The sequence below is a fragment of the Mesocricetus auratus genome, unplaced genomic scaffold, assembly GCF_017639785.1.
Source record: "Mesocricetus auratus isolate SY011 unplaced genomic scaffold, BCM_Maur_2.0 Super-Scaffold_100676, whole genome shotgun sequence".
Lineage (NCBI taxonomy): Eukaryota > Metazoa > Chordata > Mammalia > Rodentia > Cricetidae > Mesocricetus > Mesocricetus auratus.
Window position 1 is genome coordinate 175,670,481 of NW_024429266.1, and position 12,733 is coordinate 175,683,213.

The 12,733-nt window shown below is 37.2% G+C and overlaps 1 protein-coding gene across 6 annotated transcripts in view; it reads left to right on the forward strand.

Moving 5' to 3' along the window:
* Positions 1-12,733, forward strand: part of Pparg (peroxisome proliferator activated receptor gamma) — a 136,297-nt gene that overhangs the window by 53,985 nt on the left and 69,579 nt on the right. The gene's annotated exons all lie outside the window — the stretch shown is intronic.

Below are 12,733 nucleotides of genomic sequence, written 5' to 3' on the forward strand. Positions count from 1 at the left end.
AGAGGGTAAGGCCTCCCCCTAGGAAGTATGTTAAGTCTGTCCCATCATCTCGTTAAGGCAAGACTAAGGCACCTCTCCACCCTTTAATCTTGAAATTAACTAAAACATCTTTCTTTTCTCCCAGTACTATGAATACAAGAATTAAGATTCTAGATTACAGATTTGGATCATGATCATCATTGGAACATTAACAGAAAAATATGATTTAGAAAATGAATGTTTTGCATCTCAATTTCAATAGACATCTTGCTTTTAAAACCATAAAAGGTTCACAGAGGTTAACACATACAGCTCAAATTCTGGTAACTATAGCATTCAAGAATTATGTTTTAGATGCAACATAGTCACTAACTTGCTATGTGATTCTTCATAAACCATGTAACCCATTTCTGTGTTTATGAAATGATTTAGAGGCTATAGAGTTTCCAGCACCCATGTTTGATGGCTCACAAACTCCAGGGTTCTGACCTCTGAAGGCACACACACACACACACACACACACACACACACGGCATACACACACATATACACACACATAGATAAATAAATAAATATCAAGTTAGTTCCAAGAATTTTATGACACCGTATTCCACTGTTTATTCAAGTACAAATTTCAAGGAAGAATTTTTTTGTGATTCTCAGTAGCCACTATATTTTCACTTTAATATAGCAAATATACATAAAGTTGGCTATTAATATATGCTCTAAAGCTATAGTTCTTGCATATCTGTATCTATGGAATTAAAGCAAGTTTAGTGTCAAGTTGTAAGTTCTTTAACATTTACATTAGAAGTGTAGGTGTGGAAATGAAACTGCTACTTTTCTGCTATCACTGCTGTATATACAATTACACTGTTCTTGGGAGTCTTCTCTTTTGGAACTCTAAAGCATTCCTTCCTACAGCAACACCAGCATCTCACATTTGGTCTTCAGTAAATTCAAAATAATTACTTACATAATAAAAGTCTACCTTTGCCCTCTTCATAATCTTATGCAAAGAAAGTGGTAATACTAGAGAGTTTATAAACCATAGCCCTGGAACTTCTTCTCAGAATTTAGTTATAAAGCCATGCAGATAATCTAAAAGATGAATTTGTATGTTATCAACATGAAGCAAAATTAACATTATAGAATTGGACTTGTGGTACAGTGCTTGCTTAGAATCCACAAGACCCTTGGTACAATCCCCAGCACTGAAACAAACAAGACCCCAAGAAACACAGATTTTGTTTCATAGAAAAATATTTTTTTTCTTAAAAAATAAGGCAATCTAACTGTTCATAAGCTGTACAGATAGTTTAAATATTCCATGTCCATGCACAGCCTACTAGAGGTTGATATATGCTGAAACTTAGGAAACAATGGTCAGACCTGTGGAATTCTACATTACATGAACCCATCTGAATACACTGTCTGCTGAAAGCAAACAATCTCCAGAGGAAGAATTGTAGATTAGTGGTTGCCTAGGATTGGCAGTAGGAACTGGGATTAGATAAAAAGCAGTATGCATTTGGGTGATGAAGATATTGTAAAGCTAATTTATGATGATGGTGTAAAACTTGGCAAACTGAATAACAAACAATAGGAAATCTAAAATGTACCACAAAGTCAGGCCTGGTGGAGCATGCCTATAACCCAGCACTTGGAAAGAGGAAACAGGAGGACTGTCATCAGTTCAAGGATAGCCTGGAATACAGACAGAGACCTTGTCTCAAAACAATACAACAAAATATATCTCAGTATGGTTGTTTGAAGAAATCTTTTTTCTAAAGAGCTGTAGGGATTCATAATGATACTTCTTAGTACTCTTTCTCCCCAAAGAAGGCCCAGCTACAAAAGCATTGTTATTTTAGTGGAATCAGAGAACAGATCTAATAATTAGAACATCATGGATTCTAGCTTTGATATTATCACTGCACTACATAAAATGAGGCAATGTGCAAATCATTCTACTTCTTTGTGCCTTGTCTGTTTCATCTGTAAATGAAACACTGCTTTGTACCTCAGTTTCCCCAGCTACTAATGAGGAGGAGGTTACAATAGGTATGCTTAAGATTTCTTGGACACATGAAAAGCTCATCCTGATATTTCTATTTCCTGTGAGCTCCAACTATTCATTTACCCACCTCCAAGATTTTCAGAGCCCCTTTATTCAGCCTGGCATACTGATTTCGTACTAACTCTTGGCCACCACAGCTTCCTGATTTTAATGCATAGGTCTTTTAGGTACACAGTATCCAAAATGTTTATCTGAAAGTTCCCTCCTGAACTGAATGCCACATCTCCATTAGTCTCCCAGAGGCTATGTTCTCATTCTATGTAACTCTCTTATGGAAGGGCTCCCATAGATAACAATACACTTCCCCTTCAGGCAGTACATGGAAGAAACAATGGGCTATACAATGGAGTCGTCCTCTGTGATTACACAGAGTGAGAATCTGGCCCATTGTTTTCTCCAGCTGCCTAAGGAAGGAGCTGTACTCTTTGGATCCCCATAAAGATTTTGGCTTGTCCATCTTTTCAAACTCCCAAGTAACAAACAATTAAGCAATCTGGCCTCCTTCCCACTTCTCATTTCAATGTGTAGGATATTTGTCAACTTGCCCAGAGTGTCTGTAGGCATTTTGTGCTGTTCATATGACTGTGTGCAATAGATAACAAATAAAAACATAATTAGAGAGACTAACTTAAGGCTCAATTTTGTATTTGTTTTAGGTAGAGAGAGGGATACCTATTTCAGAGTTGAGAAACTTGTTTCTTTTCTGTCTTCCTGTTTGGTACCCTCCTCTTTGTCTTTTAGTAAAATGTCTCTAAATATTCAAATGAAGTTTATTAAAATAAAACTTATGTTTGTGAACATATAAACAATATCCTACCTTCTAGATCTTTGTATACCTTCAGAAGCCTAGAGAATGAAAAATAAATTATATAGTTGAGAATGTGGTTTAATTAGTTCACAAAGTTGTCAGGAATCTTGGACCCATTTTACAAAGCTATGCTGACATTCTAGATAACTTTGGTGGAACCAGTTGAGTTCATTTGCTAACCCCACCTCCACCCCACATCATTTAGGAAAACTACTTGCTAAAAACTGAAATCCCTGTCAACGGAAACTTTGGTAAAACTGAAACACTGGTTCTGTTATTTAAGGGTTGGTAAATGGTTTTGTGTGTGTGATAAAAAGAAAAGATTAGTGATTTGAAGGACCAAGGCACACAAGTCTTACTTGTAACTCTCATAGGAGAAAAATGAAGTGGAAATAAGAGTTCTCTAAAAATAGACTGAAAAAGAAAAAAGACGTTTTGCAACATGAGTGTTCAGTGAAGAAGAGACACTGATACATCTAACTAAGGAAGTTAGGTATCAGAATTACGTACCTTTTAATAAAAGGGAGAAACTTAAACATTTAGTCTTTCTTCCCAGTAGGAACTGCATTTCAGAGTGATCCTATACAGAAACATTAACTGAGTGATGTTTGGATGATAGAATTAGAAAAACTTCATTTTATAAACTCAAACTACTGATTTGGGGAAAAGATGATCAAGTTTATTAGAACCCTCAGTGGAATGATTATTGAAACCAGGGTGGGGGAGATGGTTCAGGAGTTAGGAGTGCCTATTGCTCTGAAAGAGGACCTGAATTCAGTTCCTAACACCCACACTGGGTGATTCACAAGTGTCTGTGTCTCCAGCTCCAAGGGAACTGGTACCCTCTTCTGGACTCTGTGGGTACCCATGCATATGTGGTACACATTCATATATATATATGGGAGTAAATAAATATTTTTAAAATATATTTTAAAAACTTCAAATGCCACAGCAACTGTCTAGCTGCAAGGAGGGGGAAAGTAGCTATATAAGGGAGAGGTCAGAGGTCAGACTGCTGTCATTACAGATTGATAATTGGTGGGCTGAAGAAACAGTTTAGCCATTAAAGGCTAGGCTCACAACCAAAGTGTGGTTCCCAAATTAGTAATTCATCTTAGCATCACAAATGCAGTTGAAAGAGGGGGCGGAGAGAGAGAAAAGAGAATGAGAGATTGAAATGGGGGATTAACTCTATAGCCTCAATCATCACAGACAAATGTTCTGCCTTAGACTAATAGCCTCCAGTCCTTATTTTACTTTTCATTCTGAGAAAGGGTCTCACTGAGCTGCCCTGCCTAGTCTTCAGTGAATATTCCTCCTGCTTTAGCCTTTTGAGTAGCAGGGATTGCAGGCCTGGGCCATCAGGCCTCCTGACCATAATATGCCTTCTGTAGAGCTGTAGTAAGAGAATGTCTCCAGCATTGTGGCTTGACTGTAGCACACAAACCTTACATAAAATATCCAATTTGTCAGAAACACAGGGGATAGAGAAATGATATAAGTGATGTCACAAAAAACCCCAACAAAACAAAACAAATCTAGGTGCTTACTGACCTGATTACTCGGTGGTCTTGGTGGGGGTGGGGAAAACAGAAATTCTGCTAGATTTAGAATGGCTTAAGGGGCATATGATCATTTCATCATTATCGATGAAATTTAGGTGAGAGCAAACCAACTGAAACATTTGGGCCTACGAAATGTGAATAGGGTCTGGGTGTTGTTTGAAATAAAAATTGAAATGAAAACATAGGGATTACTGACTTTAAGAAGCACGTTACTACCAGTAAATACAAAATCTCATTTTGATTAACAACAAATGCCACCCATATTATATGTGTAGGCTTATATTATGTGTATATGTTTATGGTTTTACATGTGTGCAGGAAAAGATCCACAGGAGCACTAAGAACTCAATACGGATGCTCTCAGGGTTATGTGATAATTTAAATGTGCTATGTGGTATGTAAGCTCTGAATTCTAATCCTGCCACTGGCCATCTTCTTCTCCCAGAAGTTAAGTTCACAGAGTTTTTATAAAGTCTAAGCAAGAGTTTGTATCTTAGGACTGCACAGCACCTGGCAGAGTGGTTGCTCAATAAATACAGCATCTGGATTTTCAAACTACTTGTTGGTTTTATTGTTGTTCCCAACCTACTGGCTTTCAGAAACTGATATAGCTTTATTATATAAATCTAAAGTTAGAGACATAGACTGTAACAGAATTTATAGTGTGTCTAGTAAAGATCATAAAGAGATAAACCTTTAGGTAATTGACTACTACCTGGTAAATAAAGCCAAATAGAAAAATTGATACAAAAATAAATTTTATGCTGTTTATTATTTAGTTATCATCAAAATTCAGTTTCTTATGAACATGTTTGCAATTCTATCACATTCTCTATCAGATCTCTGTTTGCTATCATAAACAGAAAGTGTCTGCTTCTATGTGAATTTATAAAATTCCTACTTGATCCTGAGGATTCTATGTTCCACATGTGCAGTTTCTTCCTGAAATATAAGTGCTTGGCTAAAATACAGGATCAGTGGGTGTGTTACTTGGTTTATTGGGGTCAAGGTTTTGATTATAAGAATTCATAACATAATAATTTTGAGAACCTACTCCATTCTAGGCACTAGTTTATTTAAATTGTATCTAACTCTAGTAACTTTCCTTTAGATGAGGGAACAAAGGCTTAATAAGACATCACAAAGAAAGGACTTTTGTGAGCTCCAGCACTGGAGCTCAAACCCTGGACTCTGGCACTGAGTGAAGACACAGTTAGACTTCTTTCCCTGATTTTTACTGTGTTGCTGAGAATTGTACATAGACCCTCACACATGCTAGGCAAGTTCTCTACCTCTGATCTATACCTCTGTCCCCCTGAGCCCCATACTGAAGCTCCAATAGTTGAGTTACTATTATTTTGTTTTAGGTAACCTACCAGCTTCAAACTGGAATTAAAAATTCTGTGCAGCTCTAAAATACTTTTTGTTGAAATTTTATTACTACAAAGTAATTTTCTCATAGTAATATTATTTTCAGGAAAACAAAGGCTGTGTTTGAGGAGGGGGACTGCTAGCACCAGAAGAGCCCTAGAATCTAGGTAAAACATGTGTCAGCAAAATGAATTCCTCAGTTGCTCTCTGAATGTTACCACATTTTGTTAACACGGTACTATGAAGCACTTCCTTTCTAGAGAGTCCTTGGTCTGAAGTCTGTTGTGAACTCTGATTTCTATAGCTAATTCATCCACATTAAGTGAGTCAAATAGCAAGATACATTCAGACTGATAGGCTATGATTGGTATAATTAAGAGTAATTGATTGCAACATGTATCTGAGTGTTTTATTGTTTTATCGTAATGAGATAGAGTATAGTTTGTAGCTTTGAACTGGGAATCAAGAAACTATTTGTAGCTCAAACTCTGCTATCAACTATCTGAGTAATGACCTAGGTGAATCATTTCATTTCTTTGAAGCTCAGTTTTCTTATAGGAAAAATTAAGAATTTGAGTGTGTTAATTTTCCTGGTGCAAAGTTTTGTCAGTCAGTAATTCCAATAGTCCATACATTTCCTTTAAAGCAATCACAGTACTGGCAAGTCACTCATTTTACAGAACTAAACTTGCATCTAGTTCTGTGACTCTGAATTGTTGTAGTATCAGTCGGTTGTCAGTGTGGTTTCTTAGGATGTTGCCTAAGAAACCTCTATGCAACTGATCTTGAAAAAGCAATTGATAAAAATCAAAATTGAGGGAGATGCTTTAGAGGGTCAGAATTTCCCACATCAATGAATGTTGATAATATAGGTTGTTGTATTTTATCATGCTAGAAACCCAATTACAGGAGAATTTCAGATATTAGTTATTACATGAAAAGACAAGTAAACATAGTTTAGGTAGGATGTCTTTAGTTCAAAGGCATAGTATCTTAAGTGTTTAATTGAGTCCTACTAAGTAGTTAGACAGGTCAGGTTCTTTTTCAAATATTACAAAGGTTAGCTTTTGAAGGAAAGGGGGCAAAAGAAGGTTTTCAGCTGTTTTTTTTCTCTTGAGATATTAATTTACTATAATGCCTTCTTTCTCCTCTCTTAAGACTTAATTTTACTAAGAGGCCTCATTTCTCCACATGAAAGGACCTTTTCTGCTGTCACCTTGTTATCAATCATTACCAGAAAGGACATAAGTGATGCTGGCTTGGAAAAGATATTTCCTAATACAATATAGAGAATTCCTGTTGAATTTTTAAATAATTATAGTCATTCTATTATGTACCTTAGCAGCATAACCTAAAAGGACATTAATTATTCTTCTGAGACAGGAAAGGAATTGGACCTGGGAGTTTGAGGCCAAGTCTGAACAACATATGGAGATTGAATCTATAATCTGATCTATACCTCTGTCCCCCTGAGCCCCATACTGAAGCTCCAATAGTTGAGTTACTATTATTTTGTTTTAGGTAACCTACCAGCTTCAAACTGGAATTAAAAATTCTGTGCAGTTCTAAAATACTTTTTGTTGAATATATATATATATATATATATATATATATATATATATATATATATCCATGCATCCATCCATCCATCCACTAGAGTTGTTGGCCACAAATTAACATCATTTCACTGTTATTTTTCTTTAAAACCATGTAATGTGGTTTTAATGTGTTAATTGCCTTATAATGTACTTTCTAAAAATTGAATGAAATTACTTCTTCTCATGAAAGAATGGGTTGTGCCTGGGAACAAAATGGCATAAATGTACTGGATAATAGCCTTCCTTGTGCTCTTCCTCTATGAGTATCAGGCTTGCAGGGATGGCATCTAGGATCAGGATTGTTTCTTCTTGAAGCCTGTGTTCCTTTGGCACACCATTCTTCCCAAGCTGTTTCCTTGTGACATGAAGAAACCCTTAGTTGATGCAAGCAACCACTTGAAGATTCTGGTTCTGAACTTGATTCAGTTGAACTAGGGAAAAGCTAGTTGTTCTGGATAAGGACAGGAGGGAGTTGGGCAGTCAGTCTGCCTGTCACTTGGAGGCATCACCAGGAAACTGAAGTCTCCTTAGAACAAGAAAAATAAAGGATGCTGTTACCCATTTATTAGGTTGTAACCTCTTTGAATGACACATTAGACAGAAATGTGGTAAACAACTGTTCTTATGATCCTCATCATCGACAAAAACAAACCTACTATCTTTGAATGGCAACAGAGGCATTGTGCTAGACTCTGGATGGAAGAGAGCTATCAGCTCTCAAGTTGCTCTCAAACTTTTAAGATCTGGCATAGTATTAACAGTACTGATACAACTGAATAAAGCAACATTTAAGTGAGAATATTCAAAAAATACTATTATGTAACAATACAAAAATGTTATTTTATACAAAATGAACCAATCAAAGAAATTCTAAAAATCCAAATTCAATCTGCAGGATAAATTCCAAATTGTTAAGTATTAAATTATTAATTCTACATAAGAGAAAGATTTTACATAAAACATTCTAATACTGAGTAATGCAAAAAATATTGATATTGTAATTTTACAAATGAATTGTCAGCCTTCTTGAAATTAAATTATTCACAACTCTTATGAATCTCATTGTCTTTCAAATGTATAAAAATTTAGGGTTTTTTGGCAAATAATTCCATAATTAACATTCAAGATTAGCCGGGCGGTGGTGGCGCATGCCTTTAATCCCAGCACTCGGGAGGCAGAGGCAGGTGGATCTCTGTGAGTTCGAGGCCGGGCTGGACCAATAGCCTCCAAAACAATACAGAGAAACCCTGTCTCGTAAAAACCAAAAAAAAAAACTTCAAGATTAAATATTAAGGGTAGCCTTCTTACCAAGCATTATAGTATACTTCTGAAATACTAGCACTTGAAGTAAAAGCAGGATGGGTAGGAGTTCAAAGTTCTCCTCAACTACAAAGTGAGCTTGAGGTCAGCCTGTCTTTTAAAAACAGTCTTTTTCAAATAGCAAACCATCAGTGTGTTTTCAGGTATCATGAACAGAGAAATAATTAAATCGGCTTTTTGTGCTCACTTTGGCAACATGGGCATTAAAAGAGGCTTTCCATCTTCTTTGTGGTATAATCCATTATCTACATTCTTTCTCTTACCAAGAATGTAATATTGAATTCATAACCAAATTCACACTTCTTATGTCTCCAAAATCCAAGACCATATGCTCATCTACTTCATACTACAGAAAGTCCTATGTCCTTCCACACAAATCGAGTCCTCTCTAGTGCCAGGGGGTCTTTTTCTTGACTCTGCAAAATTACCCTTCCAGGCAGCTTTCCATTGGATTAGTGCTGATCATCTTCTCCACTGAGGGGCAACACTCTGATAACACGCTGGCAGCGTTATGATGCTAATGCTCCCAGTTCCGTTGTGAATCTCACCATCAATTTAAGAGTAGGACACCAGGATTACTAAGGTTTTTAAGACAGAGACACTCACCTACATGTCAGAGTCCATATGACATTATGAATTTTCTGATAATTAGTGCTGCCCCCTGATAGTAGCGACCTTACTAAAGCAAGAATGATTCCTATATGCATGTATGCTAATTTACCTTCAAGGTTAAATAAACTAAATGATCACTCCTTTGGGTTTGTTTGGATAATTTCAGTAAATATAATTAAATGTGAACTCACTGAAACTAACAACTGTGGCTTATTAGTGTGTCTGTTGGGGATGTCTAAGGTAATACTTAATGGGTGGATAGATGATGGAACTGATAGGAAATAAAATTTGTAGGTCTTTCCAATATTTAAGAACAAAACAGATGGACAATTACACAAAAATGAAATTGACAAAAAGTGAAATTGACTCCATTCATTTTAAACTTCTTTTTTTTTAATTTAAATTAGAAACAAGCTTGCTTCACATGTCAATCCCAGCTCCCTCCCCCCCCATCAGCTTCCCCAACCCCCCACCCAATACCCATTCCACTCTCCAGGGAGGGTGAGGACCTCCATGGGGGATCTCCAAAGCCTGTTGTATGATCTGGGTAAGGGTCTAGGCCCTCCCCATGTGTCCAGACTGAGAGAGCATCTCCCCATGTGGAATGGGCTCCCCAAGTCCATTCGTATGCCAGGGATAAATACTGATCTACTACTTGAGGTCCCATAGATTGCCAAGGCCTCCTCACTGACACCCACATTCGGTGGGTCGGTATCAGGCCCATGCTGGTCTCTCAGCCATTAGTCTGGGTCCATGAGCTTCCCTTGTTCAGGTTGGCTGTCTCTGTGGGTTTCACCAGTCTGGTCTTGACCCCTTTGCTCATCACTCCTCCCTCTCTGCAACTGGGTTCCACGAGTTCAGTTCAGTGTTTAGCTGTGGATGTCTTCCTCTGCTTCTATCAGCCACTGGATGAAGACTCTAGGATGGCATATAAGGTAGTCATCCATCTCATTATTGGGAAAGGGCATTTAAGGTAGCCTCTCCACTATTGCTTAGATTGCTAGTTGGTATCATCCTTGTAGGTCTCTGGAAATCTCACTAGTGCCAGATCTCTCTTCAAACCTATAATAGCTTCCCCTATTATGATATCTCTCATCCTGCTTTCCTCTATTCTTCTCCCAACTCAACCTTCCTGCTCTCCCATGTGCTCTCCTCCCCTCCTCTTCTCTCCCTCTCTTTCTCCCTGCTCCCTCTCCCCTCCTCCTGAATTTAAGACCCTGATATTAACCTACACACCTATGAACATTTTTAACTTCTGAATGTCCATGGGAGCAAATTATTTCTTAAATGACCTGCACTGCAATAATGGTAGGACAACAGATTGTAATAAACATCAGCTATCTTAAACAAGCCACACCCCCAACTATTTTGTTAGTAGCTTGGGTGTTTTGTGTGTTGCATGGTTCAAATGTCCCATCAAATATATAAGCAACATTTATTGAACCTGCTCTGTGCCAGGTTCAATATTTATTTAAACTGTGACTTTTGTTTACTGGTTATTTTTGAAATCCATAAGAACACACCCATCTTGTTCATTAGTACCCTAGCACAAAATTTAAGGTCTGCCATCTCTTATATTGTTAATAAATATTTGTTGAACAAATGAATAAAATAGAACAAATAAATGAATATAAATATAATCAAGAGGTTTTTTGGCTTCAAGTAGAAAAAAAGGGGGGCTAGCTTAGGGAAAGACAGAATGACAAAACACAATCCTAGGAGTAGATGTTAATAGATTCAGGTACTGTGGAATAAGTCACTGCTAAAATAATTGTGTGGTTGAATACCAAGCACACAATAAGAACAAATAGAGACTCAGAAAGCCTAGTTAACTGGTAGATACACAAGTTATATGTTGTCTTGGGAAAGGAAGGAAGCGAAGGAGGGATAGAGGGAGGGGAAGGGAAGCAATAAGCAAAGAGTGAAAAATTTCACCCCTTAGTGGATTGTTGGAAAGAGATCTGCATGGTGCCCTGGGTGGTGCCCAGCCCAGATAATAACAGACTAAGACAGAACCTCAGAACCAGGTGAGACTGTTGACCTTAGAAACCAAGCTGAGCAGATACACACTGAGTCACACGAAATGAATGAGCTACATCAGCATTGAGGGAATGTGTGGACATGGGAAAGAGGTATTAAGAGAACAGCCTCTACTTTCACCATAGACATTGGTATTGAAAATAGAATAATGTAGGTACTCATTAATATCCCCCTTAAGCCTCCTCTTCCTCTATCCTTATGGTGCCTCAGCATTTGAATCTAGTTCCGGTACTGGCCTTGTCTCTCTTTTTAATTCAGAAGACACAGTTATTGCTCAGGGGCCTCTCTTTCTCATCTTATCTATACACCTAAAATGGTATCATTCTGCCATATGTTAGCATTTCAAATATCCATGCAATCTTAAGAAGGTCTGAATAAATATTCCCCTTTTGATGGTGGGGTACCAAGGATCAAACCCAGGGCCTACACATACGAAGAAAAATCTTTACCATTATGTTATACCTCTCCCCCTCAACTATGTTTAAAAATTTAAATCAGGATCTGGGGAAAGGACTAAAGGAACCAAGTAATATGTTGGTCTTCATAGGAAATGAGGCCTAAGTTTTTCTAGACACAGATACCAAGGATATCACATAAGAGTATGAATAGATAGAATGGGACTCCAGTTTTTGTTCCATTCTGTTAAACTTATTTCTGTTCTTGACTTTAGTGATTTATTTTGACCTGTGAATTCTACCAAGAATTTTGGATTCCATCACATCCTTAAGTATTATGTCCTGTGTCTGTGATTCCATCCTTATACCTGATTGCTTTGTAATTTAAGAAGTTTCTAAGCATTGAGAAGAAAATAGAAATTTTGTATTGAGAATTCAAATGAAATAGAGATAAAACTAACCCTATATAGTGATCATTACCACCATCATTTGGACTACTGAGAAACTAATTTGAATCACTTTAGTAATTTGGGGGGGATTAAATGATGTAATTGCCAACTTCTCACTTCACCATGTTCTATTTAGACCCAGTGAGCATTTTTCAATTGAGCTATTGCTTCATGATTGACAGGGAAACTCTTGCTAGTCCCCTTAAAGAATGAACAGTTACTCAACATAGATTAACTGGATATATGGTTATTCCATTTGGGGGTATCAGGATGAATATAATTCAGGGAATTATTGCCATCTGGTATACTGCCCTGTGTAGGGACTCTTTTAAAGTCTGCAAGTCACTAGATTCTATGAGGCCACTTATGTGACAAGGGCTGCTCCCACGTTAGCAGTTTGGCACGGCTGGTGTTTTTACTGCCAAAAAGGGCAAAGGCCTTAAGTAAGAAGCCAGCATTTGCCTGATTACAAAACTGACCACAATTCCTTGCCAACTTAGCAGGATAATTTTTTTT